Genomic DNA, 20,981 nt, shown 5'->3' on the forward strand with positions numbered 1-20,981 from the left:
TGTGTGTCCTAAAAGATGTCTTTGTCTTGAGGTCCTTAGGGTCTGGCTAGCAGTGAAGAGTCAATATTTGGTATATTTTTCAGTGGTTGAGTGTTACTAGGATGTTCTGAGTTTGTCAAAAATCTAGTGGTATTAAAGTCCAAACAAAAATATTTATCAAAATCTTACATGCCTCTACTTTGTTTAAGTGATATTTGCTGAATTTGTTCCTCTTACCAAATTTAAATGATTTATTTAAATATCTTTTCCCAAGAGTTTTAAGACAAATGGTACTTGAATCCATAAATTTAAGAACCTTTTTGCTCATAGTCTATGGACATCAGGAAATGTAATCCTTATATTTCTCATTATAATGTCATTGAGTTCATGTCATGATTCATTGTACTTAGAATGCTGTTTTCAAACCTGTCTTCTGATTATTCCTTAAATATAAAATATAAACAGATTAATGAAAACACAATTAGTAAAACTGAGAGTAGTGTTAAGAAAGTAGAAATCAGCAGGGTGCCTGGGTGGTTTAGTCCGTTAAGCATCTGACTTAGGCTCAGGTCATGATCTCGCCATTTGTGAGTTGGAGCCCTGGGTCCGTCAGGCTCTGTGTAACCGCTCAGAGCCTACAGCCTGCCTCGGATTCTGTGTCTCCTTCTCTCTCTGCCCCTCCCCTGCTCGTGCTCGCTTGCTTGCTCTCTTGCTCTCTCTCAAAAACAAAAATAAAGACATTAAAAAATTAAAAAAAAAAACGAAATTAGGAATCAGCTTTAGTTTCTCCCTTAAGGTTTATTATGTGACATGTCCTTAAGATTAGAACACTTAGTAAGTTTCATGTCATTTCTTTTCACTCATCGTTATGATTCTTTTTCCTAAGAGTTTTTCAACAATTTTATATGTAGAAACCCTTTATGAATACGTCAAGAGTCTTTGGTTTCTCCATGTAGTTACAAAGATGAAGTTGCATGTTCTAGGGGAAAAGGAGGGTATTAGTTTTTTGTTAAGTTTATTTATTTTTTTAGAGAGATGGTGAGAGCGTGCATGCAAGTAGGGGAGGGGCAGAGAGAGAGAGGGAGAGAGAATCCCAAGTAGGCTGGGCACCATCAGCGCAGAGCCCGATGTTGAGCTTGAACTCACGAACTGTGAGATCATGACCTGACATCATAACCTGCATTAGGTGTTTAACCAACTGAGCCACCCTGGCACCCCCGGAGGGTTTTAATTTTTATCTGAACGTTTGTAAGAGGAGAACATTTCTGATCCGTGTCTAGCTTGTGAATAATACACATTAAGCAAATACATACTCCTGATATAGAAAACAAAGTTTTAAGGGCCTTTTTATATCATTATTTTATTAGATCTTCTCAGTAATGGTATTTTTTCACTTTACAGCAAAGTAAACGGAGTCTCAGTGAGTAAAATGATTTGCTTAAGTGTAGCAATTGACATTCCTTAAACAAGCTTCTCCCAAGTATAACTGAAAAATAGCCCTTGAGATGGGGAGATGGGACAATTAAAAAAATGCATTGTTTCACTCTGGATGTGGTCCTGGAGCAAAAAGAGGACTTTATGAAAAAACTAGTGAAATCCGAATGAAGTCTGGAGTTCAGTTTTTAGAAAATGTGTAAAGAGTTAAAATTCTTTGGGGGCACACAGGACAAAATTTCTGAAGACAACTGAGCAGATGAAAATCTTGCATGTGTACAAGTAGATACAAGAGGCTTTTTCAAATCCTGTTGCTTTTAATAGAGAAACTTTGGAAATAACCTAAATGCCTGTCAATATTATAATGGATAAATAAGTGATTTTATAATTGGGCAGTGAGTACTACTATATATCAATTAGAAAAATGAGCTAGAATTGTATCAACAGACTTAACTTTTAAAGTTAATTTCAGTGAGTATAGCAGACTATTAAAAAAACCCTTTTTTTTGGAATATGTTTTTAAATACATTCTTTATTTAAACATGATAATATATGCACATGGTTACAAAATCAAACAGTACAGAAGGATTTGTAATGAAAATGAATAGTTTCAGCTCTGGAGTTCTTCCCTTTTCTTCCCTTGTCCTTAAATGCCATTTGGAATCATGTTTTAGTTTTTCTGGTGGCCACTTACATGTCTCCAAATGAGATGTTTATATTGTTATTTTAAAAAATATGCTGTCTGTAGACATGTTCTATTTTTGTTGTGACAGATGAAGATGTACCTTGCTTATAGACTGCTTTTGTTTTTTATAATTTAGTCTTATTTTTCATTGGATCCGTTTTTAAATGGATCATTCTTGTAATTTAAAAGTGAAATAGTTCTATAAAACTTATTACAAGAACCAGCAGTCCCTTCCATAACCATTTATGCCTACCACCCCAACTATTGTTTGCACCTAGAGGCAAGTACTGTAGACTTCTGTCTGTTTTGGAATTTGAATTGTATCATTAAATAATAGATTTTTAGATTGCCTTATTGTTTTTTTGTTTTATGCATTGTATATTGGATTCTTTCTGTGGAGGGTGAGCATTTAACCCACTCTACCCTCTTCTGCCATCAGACACATCACACCCCCAATCCTGTCCTCCAGTGTAGTTGTGTCGTTCTTTTGTCCAGATCATTGCTGTGTGTTCACATTATTGTTTAGTAAATGCTATTTACACTGAGGGCACCGAGTAAAATATGATGACTTTTCTCTTCTTGTACAGCTTCTTGTGTTCTCTGGAGTTAATAATTATCTTTCTTCTTTGCTTAGTTTTCTAGGGACTTATCACAAATCCATCCCCAGATTGTCCCCAGTTGTTAAAATTTTCTCTCAATACGTTCAGATACATGAGGTATTTTATCTTTTTGTTTACTGTCCTCACAGAATTGTGGAAATCCATTCTGGATTGGTTGCCCTGTATCTCTGGGGCACTTATCCATCATTCTGGGGATACCATTTGCCTGCCCCTGTGTTAGTTCCTTGTTTGCTGCATTCCATTCCTTCCTCTTCCTTGGTTTACAGCCTTCTTTTGGTGAACTACCTTTGTAAGTAGTATCCTGAGGAAAGATGCAGGGAACATAATCTTGTGAGACCTCAGTGTTCTGGAAAAGTTTTTGCTATGTGCTTACACTTAATTGCTACTGTCTAGATTCATAATAAATTTTCCTTCAGAATTTTGAAAGTGCTGACGTGTTATCTTTTAGACTTTTCATTATTGCTGTTAAAAAATCTCAAAATTGTTCTCCCTCCTTCTCTCTCTCTGTTTTTCCTTAGCTTCAGGGCAAATTTAGGATGGTGGTTCTCAGTCCTGGCTGCACTTTAGAATCATTTGGGAACTTAAACCAAATCTTAGTATGAGAGATTTTGAGGTAGTTGTTCTGGACGGGAGCCAAAACATGGTAATTCTATAAAGCTCCCTAGGTAATTCAAATATGCAGCCAAGGCTGAGAACTACTGTTTCAAGATCTTTTTCGACAATATGCTAAAATTTCACGATGATATGTTGTGATGTGGGTCTCTTTTCATCCATCGAGCTACACACTTGATTGTCCCATCAATATGGAGACTTACATCCTTTAATTTTGGGAAGTTGTTTTTTCACATTAGAGTACTTAACAATTCAAGTATTTTTATTTGAAGTACAATGAGTTAGCATTAAGGCAGGTATCTTGGGTATCTGCACTTCAGGTAGATCTCTTAGAAGACCCATTCAAGGAAATTCACTTAATCCACCTTACAGAAGCCCATATCCTTCACATACTGATGGAAACACTGGCGGTACATATTGAGGCTGTATTTCTGAATCAGATTGTGCTAGTTTGAGCAGACACAGTAAGAGCGAGATCCCTGGCCAGATATCCTCAGATGGCCCCAATAGAGCTTCTGATGACCCATCTTGCAGTCTCAGATGCTACAAGGCAAAAGGAATTTTGGGAGGTTTTTTATTTCCTTTTCTCAAGTTACCCTGTTGTATTGTTTGTAGGTCCTCTGCTTGTCTCTTTTATTTTCTGTAGTTTATTCCTGTTGTTTTGGTTTCTAAGTGATTTCCTCAGTTTGACCTTTCAATCCTTCCACTGAAATTTTTCGTTTCTGTTTTTATTTTCCAAGAATTCATTTTTTATGGACTAACATTCTCCCCCCGACTCCGATCTTTATTGAGATAAAATTGACATATATCCTTGTGTAAGTTTAAGTTATACAATGTGATATTTGATATATGTACATATTGTGAAGTGATTACCACAATAAGGTTAGTTAATACATCCTTCAGTTCACATAGTTGGTTAGCATGTTCTTTTTTGTGATGACGACATTTAAAATTTACTCTTTTAGCAACCTTCAAGTATGAAATATAGCATTAGCTATAGCCACCATGCTGCTTACTCATTTTTCTATTGAAAGTTTGTAACCTTTTGACCAATATCTCCCCATTTCCTCAACCCCCTGGCAACCATTCAGTCTACTCTCTGTTTCTGTTGAGTTAGGTTCTTTTCTTTTCTTTTTTAAACGTTTTTATTTATTTTTGAGACAGAGAGAGACAGAGCATGAGCGGGGGAGGGGCAGAGAAAGAGGGGGACACAGAATCTGAAACAGACTCCAGGCTCTGAGCTGTCAGCACAGAGGCCGAGGCGGGGCTCGAACCCATGGACCGTGAGATCATGACCTGAGCCGAAGTCCAAGTCAGACGCTCAACTGACTGAGCCACCCAGGTGTGCCCCGAGTTAGGTTATTTTAGACTCCACATATAAGTAAGATCATACATTTGTGTTTCCCTGCCTTATTTTACTTGGCATAATGCTCTCAAGGTTCATACATGTTGTTGCAAATGGCGCTCAACCCAATGACCCTGGGATCACATCCTGAGCCGAAATCAAGAGTTGGATACACAACTGACCGAACCACCCAGGCACCCCTGCTCTAAGTTAATTTTTAAAACTATTACTTGTTTTAGTCCCCTCCTTTAACATTCAAGGCTTTCCTCAGAAGTTTTCCTTGGCTGCCTGCTTACTCATGTTTAAAAGCTGACTGTGGAAGCTCTGGCTGTGTGATAGACTTGTCAGTCTTAGCCTTTACTGTGGAATAATCTGCCTGGGCCATTGTGCTGCGGGGAACCTTGCTATCAGTGTCTCAAGGTCCTCTGTCATGGGCTGGTCAGATTCCGCAGAGAATAATGCTTTCAACTCCAGCTGAAGGAACTGAGTGGGCAGGAGATGGTTGGAAGCTGTTCGTTTTTAGTATATGAACTCATACTTAGTCTCCTGTCTTATCTGTGTCTCGTCATGCAGATTAGAGACCCTGTCTCTGTTTCACTCTCTCCAGACAGTAAATCTCGCCTTTCGGGGGCTGGGAAATCATCTGAGGGACGTAAATCTGCTTCTTACACCTTGCCCATCTGTTTCAAGTCCCACCTCCACCGTAATTTCCAAGGTTACCTGGTACCATGAATTTCTGGTGTGGTATTTGGGAGTTTCAAGGTATGAATCAGGTTTGTTCTCTCAGCTTTCCTCAGGACTGGCTTAGGGTTCAGTTCTCTGTTAGTTCAGGTACCACCAGTCCATTTGCTTTCTAGCTCCCAAATTTTTTTTTTTTTTTTTTTTTAACAATTTCTTTTCCTTTCTCCTTGTTTTTGGGGTGTATCCTACAAACAGATCCAATTACTGTCAGTGTAATGTGTTTTCAGCAGAGAGGGGAGGTAAGCTGTTAGTTCAATTTGACCTATTCAATCAGAAACAAGTAATGTGATTGTAAATGAAATATAAAGAGATAGTGAAAGGCTTTAGACTGTCATAATGATTCCATTTTGCATGTCAACTCTGAATTTCAGATTACTTGGTAAATGTAATGTCTGCAGAGGTCTGGCAATAGCTGGTGTTTGCTGTTCTTTGGTGGAGGATCATGCTGTAATTAGTAGGACTGAAAGTTAAATTTGGAAAAGTTATTTAAAGTCTTCTGCTGCAATGCAGGTTGACAGCCTGTATTAAAATAAAATGTTTAGTTTAGAAACCTTAAAAACACTGTGCGGTTTCAAAAAATTAAAAAAAAAAAAAGGGGGGGGGCGCCTGGGTGGCTCAGGTCGGTTAGGCGTCTGACTTCAGCTCAGGTCATGATCTTGCTGTCCGTGAGTTCAGGCCCGCGTAGGGCTCTGTGCTGACAGCTCATAGCCTGGAGCATGTTTTGGAGTTTGTGTCTCCCTCTCTCTCTCTGCCCCTCCCCCGCTCATGCTCTGTCTCTGAAAAATGAATAAACCTTAAAAAAATTTTTAAAAAACAAAACAACAACAACAAAAACACTGTGCAGTTTCAACGAAAGAGCTTGAATTATTATCCTTAAATCAGTCATTGACTATATTAGGATTTTTAAACATTCTCTTTTCTCAATCTCATGTGTACCTCAACCAGATGTCACAAAGAATACTCATAGATTACAACTCCTATCTATTTTTTCATTGTACATTTAAAGTATAGACTCTATAATGTAATAGTTCATTTTAAGACCTTTAGGGAATTGGTACAGGATCTTAAGGAACTTTTAATAAATACAATTTTTTGGGGGGGGCATTTTACTTATTACTTCTGTGTCAGGGGCAATGTGTACATTCTTCAATGCATATTTGTTCAAGTTTAGAAAGCAGGTCCTTTTTTTCTTTTTAAATATATGAAATTTATTGTCAAATTGGTTTCCATACAACACCTAGTGCTCATCCCAAAAGATGCCCTCTTCAATGCCCATCACCTACCCTCCCCTCCCTCCCACCCCCCATCAACCCTCAGTTTGTTCTCAGTTTTTAACAGTCTCTTATGCTTTGGCTCTCTCCCACTCTTAACCTCTCTCTTTTTTTTTTTCCTTTCCCTCCCCCATGGGTTCCTGTTAAGTTTCTCAGGATCCACCTAAGAGTGAAACCATATGGTATCTGTCTTTCTCTGTATGGCTTATTTCACTTAGCATAACACTCTCCAGTTCCATCCACGTTGCTACAGAAGGCCATATTTCATTCTTTCTCATTGCCATGTAGTACTCCATTGTGTATATACACCACAATTTTTTTATCCATTCATCAGTTGATGAACATTTAGGCTTTTTCCATAATTTGGCTATTGTTGAGAGTGCTGCTATAAACATTGGGGTACAAGTGCCCTTATGCATCAGTACTCCTGTATCCCTTGGGTAAATTCCTAGCAGTGCTACTGCTGGGTCATAGGGTAGGTCTATTTTTAATTTTTTGAGGAACCTCCACACTGTTTTCCAGAGTGGCTGCACCAGTTTGCATTCCCACCAACAGTGCAAGAGGGTTCCCATTTCTCCACATCCTCTCCAGTATCTATAGTATCCTGATTTGTTCATTTTGGCCACTCTGACTGGCGTGAGGTGATATCTGAGTGTGGTTTTGATTTGTATTTCCCTGGTGAGGAGCGACGTTGAGCATCTTTTCATGTGCCTGTTGGCCATCTGGATGTCTTCTTTAGAGAAGTGTCTATTCATGTTTTCTGTCCATTTCTTCACTGGGTTATTTGTTTTTCGGGTGTGGAGTTTGGTGAGCTCTTTATAGATTTGGGACTAGCCCTTTGTCCGATATGTCATTTGCAAATATCTTTTCCCATTCAGTTGGTTGCCTTTTAGTTTTGTTGATTGTTTCCTTTGCTGTGCAGAAGCTTAGAAAGCAGGTCTTTTTTTTTTTTTAATTTTTTTTTTAACGTTTTATTTTATTTTTGAGACAGAGAGAGACAGAGCATGAACGGGGGAGGGGCAGAGAGAGAGGGAGACACAGAATCGGAAGCAGGCTCCAGGCTCTGAGCCATCAGCCCAGAGCCTGACGCGGGGCTCGAACTCACGGACCGCGAGATCGTGACCTGAGCTGAAGTCGGACGCTTAACCGACTGAGCCACCCAGGTGCCCCAGAAAGCAGGTCTTAAATCACAACGTATTTGCTGAAATGAGAATAAACTAGATTTTTAATGTTTACACTAACCAGAAAACTTTTTTCTTTTTGCAAATGGTTTTCTTTTTTTTTTTTTTTTGAGTTTATTTATTTATTTTGAGAGAGAGAGAGAGAGAGAGGGAGAGAGAGAGAATCCCAAGCAGGCTCTGCACTGTCATTGCAGAGCCTGATGCGGGGCTTGAGCTCATGAACCATGAGATCATAACCTGAGCCGAAATCGAGTCAGATGCTTAACCAACCAAGGCACCCCTGCAAATATTTTTCTCCTCTTCAAAGCATAGTGTTCTATCTCTGAACCTCTTTTGGTTGTTAGAATTCTTTGTGGGTAGATTGCTTTCCCTCCATTTTTTTATTTTGAAAAACTTAAAATCTATAGAAAAATTGAAAGAATGTATACTGTGTATACCCTTCACCTAGGTTTAGTGATTGGTAACATTTTGGTGTGCCGTCTCCTTATTTTTAATTTTTATTGAATCATTAAAAATTAAATTTATATGTCATGATACTTTGTCCCCAAATAATTATGTGTGTATGTATTCAGAATAAGGACATTCTTTTACCTAATTGTGATACCATTTTCATTCCTAAGAAACTTGTCTATAATCGTATTTCCTAGATTTCTCCAACCTTTAGCTACCTAATTCTTTTCTATTCCTTAGGACTCCCAAGATCTAAATAAGGATCATATGTTGTATTGGTTAGTGTATATCTTTAGTCTCATTTATTCTAGAAAAGGTGCCTTCTTATCAATTGTCTTAGAATGTTCCACAGTCTGTTTTTTTTTTTTTTTTTTTAATCATTTCCTCATGTTTGGATTCAGGTTAAACATTTTCCACAAAAATGTTGTAGAGGTGATAGGGTGTATTTCTTACTGGATTATATCAGGAGATACATGCCGGTATATCCCATTAAATCTGATCACTTAATTAAGGTGTTATCTGCCAGGTCTCCATTGTAATAATATCCTTTTTGGGTACTTTTTCTCTCTTATAATTAATGCATTATCTGTGAGTAGTTTGTACATATCGTCTTCCCCAGTAGCTTTTTACCCAATGATTAGGATCCTTGATCCTTGCCTGATTCAATTATCTAATAGTAAAAATTTCTTTCTCATTTATTAGCTGGCATTCTTCTGTAAAGAATAGCTTTCCTTTGTCCCCTGTTGCCCCTGCCCCACTCCCTGTTTTTTTGTTTTTAAACTTCACTGTTGACTTATGTTTACTTTTTTTTATTCAGTGTGTTAGAATCCATTGCCATTGCTATTCTTTTGATGCTTGAATTGTCCAAAGTTGAACTAGTGGGAGTTCCTTGAAGCTGACTTCTGGGTCTTTTTACTATGTTCTTATTAATCTTTAAGCATTTCTTTGCTTTCTGGAATAACAAGATGTTTCAAGCTCACTTTGTGCTTTCCCTGCCCCAGATCTGGAATCAATTATTTCTCTAAGGAGTTCTAGTTTATTTCAACGGGGCTTTGTATTTCATAATCAAGATCTGGACACTAGATGTGCTTAATGCTGCCTGGTCATCATTGTTTCTAGGTCCTTTTAATAGAAATAGGATATAGATGTCTATTTTACAAATCATAAATTTATTACTGATACTCACTATTCAAATCTAATACCATGGGACCCTTTACCTTCTCCCATTCTTTCTTCATGCTTCCCAGAAACATTCATATGTTTCCCCAATTGCTGTCTCCTATAGCATATATAAAATAGTGCATCAGTTACTGCACCTTATTCTTACCAATTTTACTTGGTTTCAGGGAACAGAGATTTCACTCAGACTACTGGAAAAGGATTAAAGGATAAAGGATTTAGTGTGAGGATACATTGTGGCCTTGGATATAAGGCAGCCTTTGGCTTGTTCTCTTGGCCTAGAATGGTTTTTCTTGTTCATTCTAGGTGTCTCTGCTTCTTATCTCTCACCTTAAACTTTCTCAAGTGTGGAAGAATTTATTAGGTTGATTATTACTCTCTAATAAGTAGCATTCCTGTTGGGCAGCTTCTGAACAAAGTACCTTTGGTATTATGGGCCAAGGGCAGGGAAATGGGCATTTCTTTTGTTGAAAGCATCTGGATGCTTTCTTTTGTTTGGTCTTTGTAATCTTTGGGTACATTTAGGTTTCTTGGGTTAGTACAAACCTATTTTTATTATTTTATTTTTTAATGCAGTTACAGACTCCTTAATACCCAGGGATATGGTTAATGCTATGTTTTAAGCTCATGAGTAATTTAGAAAATAAGGTAATGAAACATGTTTTGTTTCTAACTTGCCAACTAGCACAATGTAGTTTCTTTCTGAACAAATTAAAGTAAATAACAGGGCAGATATATTTAGTTACTGATGACATATTCTTAGACGTAGCCCAAAAAGAGGAGAAAGGTGTGTGTTCTCTGTAGATTTCTAAATGAGAAAGTGTCCAAAGTGTGTAAACTTGATGTTCTGAGAATAATGGTTTTTATCTGCCGTAGGTGTTAGTGACAGAATTAACAAGAGAATTTGTAAGATGTAGCATAAAATAGTGAAAAGACTATAAGCTTTAAATTTTATAGACTTAATTTCCAAGTTTGGTGTGGCTTATTCAAATTTTTTGACATTGGGGGGCGCCTGGGTGGCTCAGTCGGTTAAGTGTCCAACTTCGGCTCAGGTCATGATCTCATGGTTTGTGGGTATGAGCCCTGCATCGGGTTCTGGGCTGACAGCTCAGGGCCTGACACCTGCTTTGGATTCTGTGTCTCCCCCTCTCTTTGCCCCTCCCCCACTCATGCTCTGTCTCTCTCTGCCTCTCAAAAATAAACGTAATAAAAAAAATTAATAAAATTTTGTGACATTGGGTAAATGACTAATGCATTCTGAACCTTATTTTTTTCTCTTTTGTAAAACGGGCATCATAGCACCTACTGTCTGTCATAGTAGATAGTAAGTATAAGTGAGAAACCATAGGGATTGGACAAAAAAAAATTTTTTTTATTTTAACCTTCTGGCAAGTCAGAGATAACCAGCTCTGGAGAAATAATGGATTCCCAATGTTAGCAAGTGAAAGCATGGCCAGGAAGAGTAACAGGACAGTCTCCAAGAAGTGTGATCTGAACACCCACGGAGCAGCCTGTGCATACGGAGAAGTGAGGGAGTGTCTCTAGCTGGAGGTGGACTGCTGGAACTCCATCTGGTAGAGGCTGAAGCCTGATACCTTTTGAGGTCAGGCAAGGAAGAGTTCCTGTTCCCGGTAGTGACTCAGTGATTCCATGCTCAATATGAGAACTCTGGGGGCTGAGAGGTGGAAGGGATAGACTTTCCTGTCTCTTTCTCTACCATCCCTCACCCCCCTGCCTCTGTAGGGTGAAGTTGTAAGCCATATAAAGTGGAATTATCTGCTCTTCTTAATAAAATAATTGGAATTCTTTGTGCCAAGGACTCCTAATAAAGGATTTTACTGTGTTTATAAATATTTGTAAATAAGCACAGTATTTTACATAGCAGCCCTAGTCATAATAGCTAGGAGTTGGAAGCAACCCAGATGTCCATTGATGGGCGAGTGGATAAACAAAATGTTGTTTGTACATACAGTAGACTATTATTCAGCCTTAACAAGTAGGAAATTCTGACACGTTGTGCAGCATAGGTGGGTCTTGAGGACATTATGCTAAGTGAAATAAGCCAGTCACAAAAAGACAAATACTGTATGATAACACTTATATGTAGTATCTACACTAGTCAAATTCATAGAAACAGAAAGTAGAATGGCAGTTTCCAGGGATGGCAGGTGGAGGTGGGGGCAGGAACAGAATGGTTGTTTAATTGGTACAGAGTTTCAGTTTTGCACGATGAAGAAGTTCTGGAGATTGGTTGTGCAACAATGGGAGTATACTTAATACTAATGAACTCATAGTTAAAAATGGTTAAGATGGTAATTTTTATGTTACACAGTTTTTTTTTAACCATAGCAATAAATAAATAAGCACAGTATTTAAACAGATACTGCTTATTTAATAGAGATGTATTTGTGTGCTGTGTGCATGTATATATGTATACATATACACACAGATATATACATTTCTATATATGGTTATAAAATACAAATACTTAAAAATTAGATCTAAATGTGTTTCATGTTGTGCTATTTCAAATAATATCCTTGCTAATACTAAAAATGATACAGTCTTTTTGCAGGATAATGTATTTTTTCATGTTGACTGAAATTTCATTTGTAAAAATTTATTATAAGGGAAAATAAGCGTACACAAAGGGCTAACAAGGGTGTCGTTTACAGCACTGTATATAATAATGATAAAAAGTTGGGAACAAGTATAATTGTTTAATATTGGGGAATTGGTTAAATAGATTATGGTGCATCCATCATTTAACTGAAACAGAGTGTTACAGAAATGTATATTCATGTTGAAAAATACCTGGATGCTGTTAATACTTGAAAAAAAGTAGATTCTGTGTCTAAATGACAGAACTCAAGTTTCTTAACTCTGCATTCTTCTCCATAGTCACTATACACAGAAGGTTTCTCTTGATTGTGCAAATAATCTCCAGTCCTTTTTTCAAGAGCTAGATACCAACTAATAGTGTATCTTCCACAATTATTTCATATGCTTTTGCTTCTCAAAATATTTGATGATGAAGAGTTTAATAGAGCATTTCTCTTTGTAACTGTCAAAATTAAATTTAAAAGTTCAGAGTTTCATTTTTAAGAGAGTGTGTATTTCATGAAAGTTGTGTTTTTTTTCTTTCCTAATATTGATTTTATCAAGTTAATATTGTACTCACTTGTACAAAGGAAGTTATTAAACCATTCCAAGTTAGAATTCCTTAATAGCCATGCTTCTTTTTTTCTTTTTTAAAAACAAAGTCTGGCATTTATTGAATCATTAATAATCCCTAAGTATGATGATCAAAAAAACCCCCCATGAGTAATTAGTATTCTTCTCTTTGATTTTAATTCTGAAATGTTGGAAGTCTAATGTTATCTTTTGTGGTGTATGTTACAGTGTTTCACGTTTTTCCATGCTAGCCCTGGTGAGAATTGTAGCCTGTCTTAGATAATGAAGTACTTCAGTTCATAAAATACCTCAAGCTATTTTGTATCATTTCTCCAGCGTCTAGGAATGCAAAATATTTAGTCTAGTTTGTTTTAGAGATCCTGTACTTCCAAGTCAAGTCTTGGTTTAAGTGGCCTTGGTTAAATTACTATATCTCCTTGAGCATCAATTTATTCATCTGAAGTAAAAGCAAAGATGATAAAAAGGATGCACATACTTAATTTTTGTTAATAGAATATTGTTCATTCCACGGGCATTTACCTTAGGGAAGTTTCACTATACATGCTCAGATGCAGAGTCCCCTGTGCTATCAGACTTTGGTAGCTTAAACACCCTGGTGCCTCATGCCCCTCATTTATAAGATGGAAGTAGTAATTGTACCTGCATCATAGTTACTGTGAGATGAAATGAGTTATTACATGTAGATTGCTTGGAATACTGCCTGGCACATGGTAACTCAATAAATTCATTGAGTGTTACTGTTAACTGTCTTTGTTCAGACTCTGATGACATTTTCTAATCCAAAACTCAACACTTCAATAAGTTAAAATCTACAAATCGGTAGATAATTTTTACTATGCAGTAAATCATGGTTTCAGGGAAATTGCACTCTGCCTAGTGATGAACTTAGATTTGGCTTTTTAGGCAACTAATTCCCCATTTTAGTAGACTAAGATCATAAGAAGTGCAAGATTCCTCATAGTGAGGATTTCTGTCTGACCTTGGAGTTGAGAATTTAGGCTATTTTCTCATGAATGTAATGATTCCCATAAAATATTTCTGAACCCATTTTCTCAGCCATCTGTGGTTATGGCAGTTGCTGTCTGATCTTCTAAGGTATGAGTTTTAAAAAGGCACGTGACACACATCAAAGTGATGAGTGATGTTCTTTGTCATTATTGATGGACCTTTGCTATCAATGTATGGGACACTTCATTATTCTTAGGGACATCTTGGGTTAAAATAGACTGGAATGTTAGCATGATTTCAAGGGGAGGGATAATCAGGAACTCTAGGGCTTGGAGATGAACACAGAGATCAACAAGTAGGTCTTTCGCTTTCATTGTGGACTGATCAGGAACTTAAACACTGGAACAAGGTCAGACAAGATTAGTGTTCAATTCTGAAGAAACCAGGTTTCCTATCTGCTAGTAGAACAAGCACACATTTGTCAAATGTGAGGGATCTTTAAAAAATGGGGTGAACATGAAAATTTTAAGGGCTACCTCTTGTCACAGTCTTAAGGCTTGGAGGTGGGGGAATGAATCATGTCCTGGAAGCAGACTCTAGTTTTGTTTTTACAAAATTTGAGATGAGCGCGCATGCACACACACACACACACACACACACACACACACACACACACACACACTTATTTAACTCATGTATGATAGGTACTGAGGTGGGTCTCAAGGATGAGAAGGTGATTTCTCAGAGAGTTAGCTCTAACACAGTGATAGGGTTATAGAGTGATAATGTTGATATGTGAATATAGATAGATCGATGTAGGGGCCTATAGATGCTCAGCTTCCTTCAAGTATAAGGAAACTAAGTAAGAACAAAATAAAAAATAAGGAAGACTTTGGGCTCCAGCAGGCTCTCAGATCTGTAATCTGTTTGTTATATTCCTGCCTCAATTCTGCACAGTGATACTGCCCTGGACAATTTTGTTTTATTTTTGTGTTCAAAATTCATGGTGTTGATTAGGGGAGACAGAGATAAGTGAAAATCTCCCATTTCCTTGGAATCCAGTTCCATGGAATCCAAGTACTTCTTAGATCTATTCAAACTTTGCGTGTGTACATACATAGAATAAATTTGCAACAATGGAATACTGAAGCCAAGGGATATGCATATTTAAATTTTGTTAGGCTTTCTTTTGCATTTTTTAGTATTTTATATAGTACCTAACATGATGCAACATGATACATGTTGGCTGTTTCCCTCTTTTCTTGTGGAGGGGGATGCTTATTCCTCATTCCTGTGATGGAGAGTCCATTAGTGTAGTACTTATACCTTCCAGCACCTTTTCAGGAGAGCAGAGGGGATTTAATCTGATTGGTGAGTTTGAAGTGAGGAAGCAGGCATATGTGGACCACTACTTCTTCCTCTGTCTCTTATGAACAAGCTGCCCATAGCTCAGCCTGTTCCACCATGCCGTAAGTTTTGTAGGGACATGCTGCCTGTGACTGGGACGGCAAGTCTGTTCAGTTATGAGTCTCAGTATTTGGACACTTGTCTGTAGTAAGTAATGTTCTCCAATTTAGGTTTTATTGGCAATAAAGCTGAAGTTTTGGTCTTCTGCTTGCTTTCTTCTCCTATCTTATCCACATAACTAAATTGTTTCTCTTAAGATTTATCTCTTTTATCCATTTTATCTCATTTCTCAATTGGTTCCGAGTTTGCGCAGGAAGCAGGGCTTCCTATTTGTTGCATCTCAAGACATAAATGGCTTGTATTTCTTTGTTTATACTTCCTTGCATTTCTGAGTTTAATTACATGCTGTTTAGTATTTGCATAGAGAAAGCAGGGTTAATTCAAGTAAAGTGTTAGGAACCACTACCGAGGAAAGAACAGTAAGTAGTACAGATAGGCATTTTCATCTCAGCATGGAGATGAGCAACATTCATTCTTAATTTCTAGTAAAGGAGTTTGTAAGACATAATAAGCCCTGTTAGGGTGCCCAAACTTGCATATGTACTCCACTAGTGTAATTGTTAAAATTTTCAAATCAAGCTGTCGTAGTGTCTGTCTCCTCAAAACTCTGTTTGGTATGTAGAAGACCTTCAAGTCTTGATTTGACTGTGGTTTTTAAGTAGACCATTTGTGTTGTAATGCTACACACAATAAAATCCCTAGGTGTGATAAAGGAGGTTTGGTGAGCAAGACATTTAAAGATTTAAAAAATAAAAATGAATAATTTAGGTGTAGAATTGGTCTATTTAAAAAATATTTTTAGTAGGAAGCTTAGGTCCAGAGTCTTGTTTTTCTCAGAACATTTTTCAAAATATGCAACCTCTTTGAAGTTTTTAAAAAATTTAAAAGAACTTTTTAGAAGTTTTTAAATTGTAGAAAACTTGTAGGACAGTGCAGATAGTTCCTGAATACCCTGTGCCTAGTTTTCCCTGTTGTTAGCATCTTATGGTAGTATGCACATTTGTCACAGCTAACTAACACTCGTACATACTACCTTTAATTAAACTCCATACTTGAGTTGGATTTCATTGGTTTTTCCTTAATATCCTTTTTCGATTCCAGGATCCTATCCAGGATACCACATTATATTTAGTTGTTATCTCTTTAGTTTCCTCTGGGCTGTGACATTTTCTTAGACTTTACAAGTGTTTTTGTTTTTAAGATTTATTTATTTATTTATTTATAAATTTAAATTCAAGTTAGTTAGCATACAGTGTAATCTTGGTTTCAGGAGTAGAACCCAATGATTCATCTCTTACATATGACACCCAGTGCTCATCCCAACGGGTGCCCTCCTTAATGCTCATCACCCTTTTAGCCCATCCTGCTACCCATCTCCTCTCCAGCAACCCTTCATTTGTTCTCTGTATTTAAGAGTCTTTTATGGTTTGCCTCCCTTTCTGTTTTTATCTTATTTTTCCTTCCCTTCCCTTCCCTTCCCTTATGTTCATCTGTTGTGTTTCTCAGATTCCACATATGAGTGAAATCACGATACCTGTCTTTCTCTGACTTATTTCGCTTGGTGTAATATGCTCTAGTTCCATCCACGTTGTTGCAAATGGCAAGATTTCATTCTTTTCATTGTCCAGGAGTATTCTATTTTATATATATATACACACACACACACAGACACACACACAGGCACACATACATACATACATACATACATACATACACACACTACCTCTTCTTTATCCATCATGGACATTTGTGCTCTTTCCATAATTTGGCTCTTGTTGATAGCTTTGCTATAAACACTGGGGTGCGTGTGCCCTTTCAAATCAGCATTTTTGTATCCTTTGGGTAAATACTTAGTACCGCAGTTGCTGGGTTGTAGGGTAGTTGTATTTTGATGACCTTGACAGTTCAAGGAGTACTGTTTGGATATTTTGTAGAATGTCCTTCAATTTGTATTTGTCTGATGTCTTTCTTGTGGTTTGGAATTACAGGGTTTTGCAAGAAGGACCACAGAGGTGGAGTGCCCTTTTTTTTTTTTAAATTTTTTTTTTCAACGTTTTTTATTTATTTTTGGGACAGAGAGAGACAGAGCATGAACGGGGGAGGGGCAGAGAGAGAGGGAGACACAGAATCGGAAACAGGCTCCAGGCTCCGAGCCATCGGCCCAGAGCCTGACGCGGGGCTCGAACTCACGGACCGCGAGATCGTGACCTGGCTGAAGTCGGAGGCTTAACCGACTGCGCCACCCAGGCGCCCCCGGAGTGCCCTTCTTAACTCATCATATCAAGGGCATATGCTTTCAACTTGACTTTCTGTGGTGTTAATCTTGATTACCTCTCTGAGGTCGTGTTTGCTAGGTTTCTTCCTTCCTTCATCTTTACATACCCTGTTCCTTGAAAGCAAGTTACTAAGTGCAGCCTGTACACATGAGATGCAGAATTAAGCTTCACATCCTTGAGAGAGGACTATCTACATAAACTGTTTGGGGTTCTTCTTTGAGGAAAATTTTTCTCCCCCATTTATCTTTTTATTCCTTTAGTCATTTATATCAATGTGGACTTGTGGATGTTTATTTTATACTTTGGGTGTAATCCAATACTCTTTTACTTGTCTTGTTTTTCAAAGTATTCCAGCATTGGTCATTAGGTGCTCTTGAAGGCTGGTTCCTGTGTGTCTTTTTTTGTTTTTAAAAATTTTTAAAAGTGTTCATTTATTTATTTTGAGAGAGAGAGAAAGAGAGAGAGAGCGAGTGTGTGGGCAGGGGACAGGCAGAGAGAGAGGGAGAGAGAGAATCCTAAGCAGGCTCCGCCCTGTCAGTGCAGAGCCCAATGTGGGACTTGATCCCTTAAGCTGTGAGATCATGACCTGAGCCGAAATCAAGAGTCCGATGCTCAACTGACTGAGCCACCCAGGTGGCCCCTGTGTGTCTTTGACGTGCCCCCATTGCTTTGTTTTTTGAGCACTTCCTTACTTTTCTGACATTACAAGATGGAACCCATTGGGTGGCAGACAGCTGTTGCAGTCATCTCAAGGCCCAGTGGGGGCCAGAGACAATCTGCTTCTGGGCTCTCTCATGTGCTTTTGGCCGGCCTCAGTTCTTTGCTTGCTGTTGGCCAGAAGCCACAACATGCTCACATCATGGCAGCTTGCTTTCCTCAGAGCCAGAGATCCAAGAGCAATGGCGAGAGAATGGGCACCGGAGGGTAAGACTCTTTTGTTTATGACCTAATCTTGGACCGTACGCAGTTGGTCACACAGGTAGCCCTGGTACAGTGTGAGACGAGACTACATAAGGGTGTGAATAACAGAAGATATGGATTATTGGGAGTCATCCTGGAGGCTGGAGTCATCCCCAGTGACTTTGAGTGGACCTAACTATAGGCCAGCCTTTCTGAGGGAACTAGTTCATATGTGAAAAGTTATTGTAGGGCAGCCTATAATAAAGTTACTTGTAATTCTGATTGTTCTGTTGTACTAATTGACTCTCATTGTTTACTTTGGATAGACTCATAAATTCAAATATAATTAAGATTGTTAAAGATCATATAGTATATCCCTCAGTTTTATGACTTTTTTTTAGAATTGAGATTCTGAAAGGTAATGCCTTGATCAGAGTCACATGGCTAATCAGTTGCAGTTCAAGGAACAGATTGAAGGTATTTGACTCACAGTGGAGTGCTGTTTCCACCGTGCAGGCTCCTCCCCTGTGCTCCGCTAGTACAGAGAGTGTCATTGCAGTAAAAATGTCAGTTTAAGAGACTTATTCTCATGGCTTAGCTAATAAATAACATGTATTTTTATTCTTATTTTCTATCACATGAAATAATTCAGATGTTATATTGAAAATTTGCTCTATATTTTTTAATGCATAAATTTGACATTTGATTTTACCAAATGATAAAGTGCATACGTAACAGAAATTGGCTTAGAAAGTCTAAAATTATATCTACTTTAAATGTTGAGATTTTGATAGGTCAGCTTTTTTGACAGACTTAATATTTATTTATTTTTTTAAATTAAATTTTTTTAAATTATAATTTATTGTCAAATTGGTTTCCATACAACACCACCCAGTGCTCATCTGAACAGGTGCCCTCCTCAATGCCCACCACCCACTTTCCCCTCTCCCCCACCCCCCCATCAACCCTCAGTTTGTTCTCAGTATTTAAGAACAGACTTAATATTTAAAACAGCCTGGACCCCACATAGTAGGGTGTAACTCTTCACTGTTTCCATTGCGGTTTCTTTTTCAGAGTGAATTTTGTTAGTGACACTGTTAATCTTCTGTTTTCTCACCTGCAGTATTAACACTTTACATAGAAGTCACTGTCCTAGTGTCTTGGAAACCATAGGGCAAGTCTAGCAGTCTTGCAATGGGGTTTTTCTCTAGGTTAGAAGTTTTTAAACTGAGGTTAAAAGTCAGGTACTCCATACATTTGAGGTAAAAGTTTGCCTTCATGTACATGTACTGTGTACATTTGGAAGAAATTTGACAGGTTTTATCACGTTCTTAAAGGGACCTATGATCCCTAAACTATTAGTGGCTCCCATTTACATGTTGCAGTTTGGTTCTGTAGGTGTGATTAGTATGTGCAGTTTGTGTTCATGGCGGGCAGTATACAGATATTTCTCGTTCTTTGGATAGGAAAATGGAATCTTAGCATTTTGCCCATAAGTACTCAAAAACAGAACCTACACCTGACTGTTTTGAGCCAGGTTTTTGTACTCTTTTGGTGATTATTTGTACATTTAGAATGGCTGGAAGTAATAATTTTTATTGTTTAATGGTTTACAAACATTTTAATAGTCTACATTCAACACAGAAAATTATAGTGTCTCCTTAAATGACACCACATTCTTTAACTATTACATTACAGACAGAGTCAGAATGTCAGTTGGACAACTGCTCTTTGCAGACAATTTTAGTCACATACCAGTGCGAGGATTAGCATTAGCTTAAATTGGGGACCCTTTGTGAAAGAATTTATGAACTTCTAAAGTAATACCCAGTTTTCTTAGGTAATGTTTATAATTCTATTCCCTTTTGAAGATATTCTATTATCTAACAGGAATGTAGTTAAGATATCTCCTGATAATTGTGTGGTCACAGAGTTATTTTAAATGATAAGCTATTTTGGGATGTGGTAGCTCTAAGACCTGTGTGTAAATTGTCCAGAAGAGATACTTTTATAAATAGCGCTTTCCCTTTCTCAAACTCCTACCTTACCCCTTGATAATTTAGTTTCCTGGCTGGTTATTTGTTTACATTTTTAAAGGCAGCAGGCATGCGAGTCACATGTTAAAGGGTGTAGCAAAAACAAGTCTGGGGAAAATTCTAGTTCGTCTTGTGAAACACTAATTACTTTCCAGGACTCAAATAAAGAGAACATGGCAGAGTTGTGTTCTATAAGCAGTAGACCTGAGCCCTGAACTCTGGGCAGATGTGTAGAATAAAATAGGGCATCTCACACTCTGGGTTTTAATCTGTTAAGAGAGTTTGCAGTTAGGAACAGTTGTGGTATTTTTTGATTGAGTTAGGTTGATTTTCATCTGAACCACTGAGTTATGTTTATTGAATCACTTTGAAACTTTGACAGTTTTAAGATAACATACAGTGTAGCAATTATATCATACTTTATGGTGTAATGCCAAGACCATGAGGCTTTGAAGTCAGTTGGGTTTTGAAAGCCCAGCTATGCTATTTTTAAGCTGGGGCCTTTCATTATTTAATGTGTCTAAACCTCAGTTTATAACTTTATAAACTTATAACTTCCTGGTTACTATTACATTACTTAACTTCTTTATGTGCTTTTGAGCAATTTAATGTGAGCACAGACATTGATGAAATCACATAGGCAAAATTATAATTGGAATAGG

At 37.6% G+C, this 20,981-nt stretch overlaps 1 protein-coding gene and 1 pseudogene across 25 annotated transcripts in view; one reads left to right on the top strand and one right to left on the bottom strand.

Moving 5' to 3' along the window:
- Positions 1 to 20,981, top strand: part of DST (dystonin) — a 491,438-nt gene that overhangs the window by 164,882 nt on the left and 305,575 nt on the right. The gene's annotated exons all lie outside the window — the stretch shown is intronic.
- LOC128777691 (40S ribosomal protein S29-like) lies at positions 3,687 to 3,857 on the bottom strand (annotated as a pseudogene).

Source organism: Panthera pardus, unplaced genomic scaffold, assembly GCF_024362965.1.
Source record: "Panthera pardus isolate Hobbes unplaced genomic scaffold, ASM2436296v1 HiC_scaffold_17, whole genome shotgun sequence".
Lineage (NCBI taxonomy): Eukaryota > Metazoa > Chordata > Mammalia > Carnivora > Felidae > Panthera > Panthera pardus.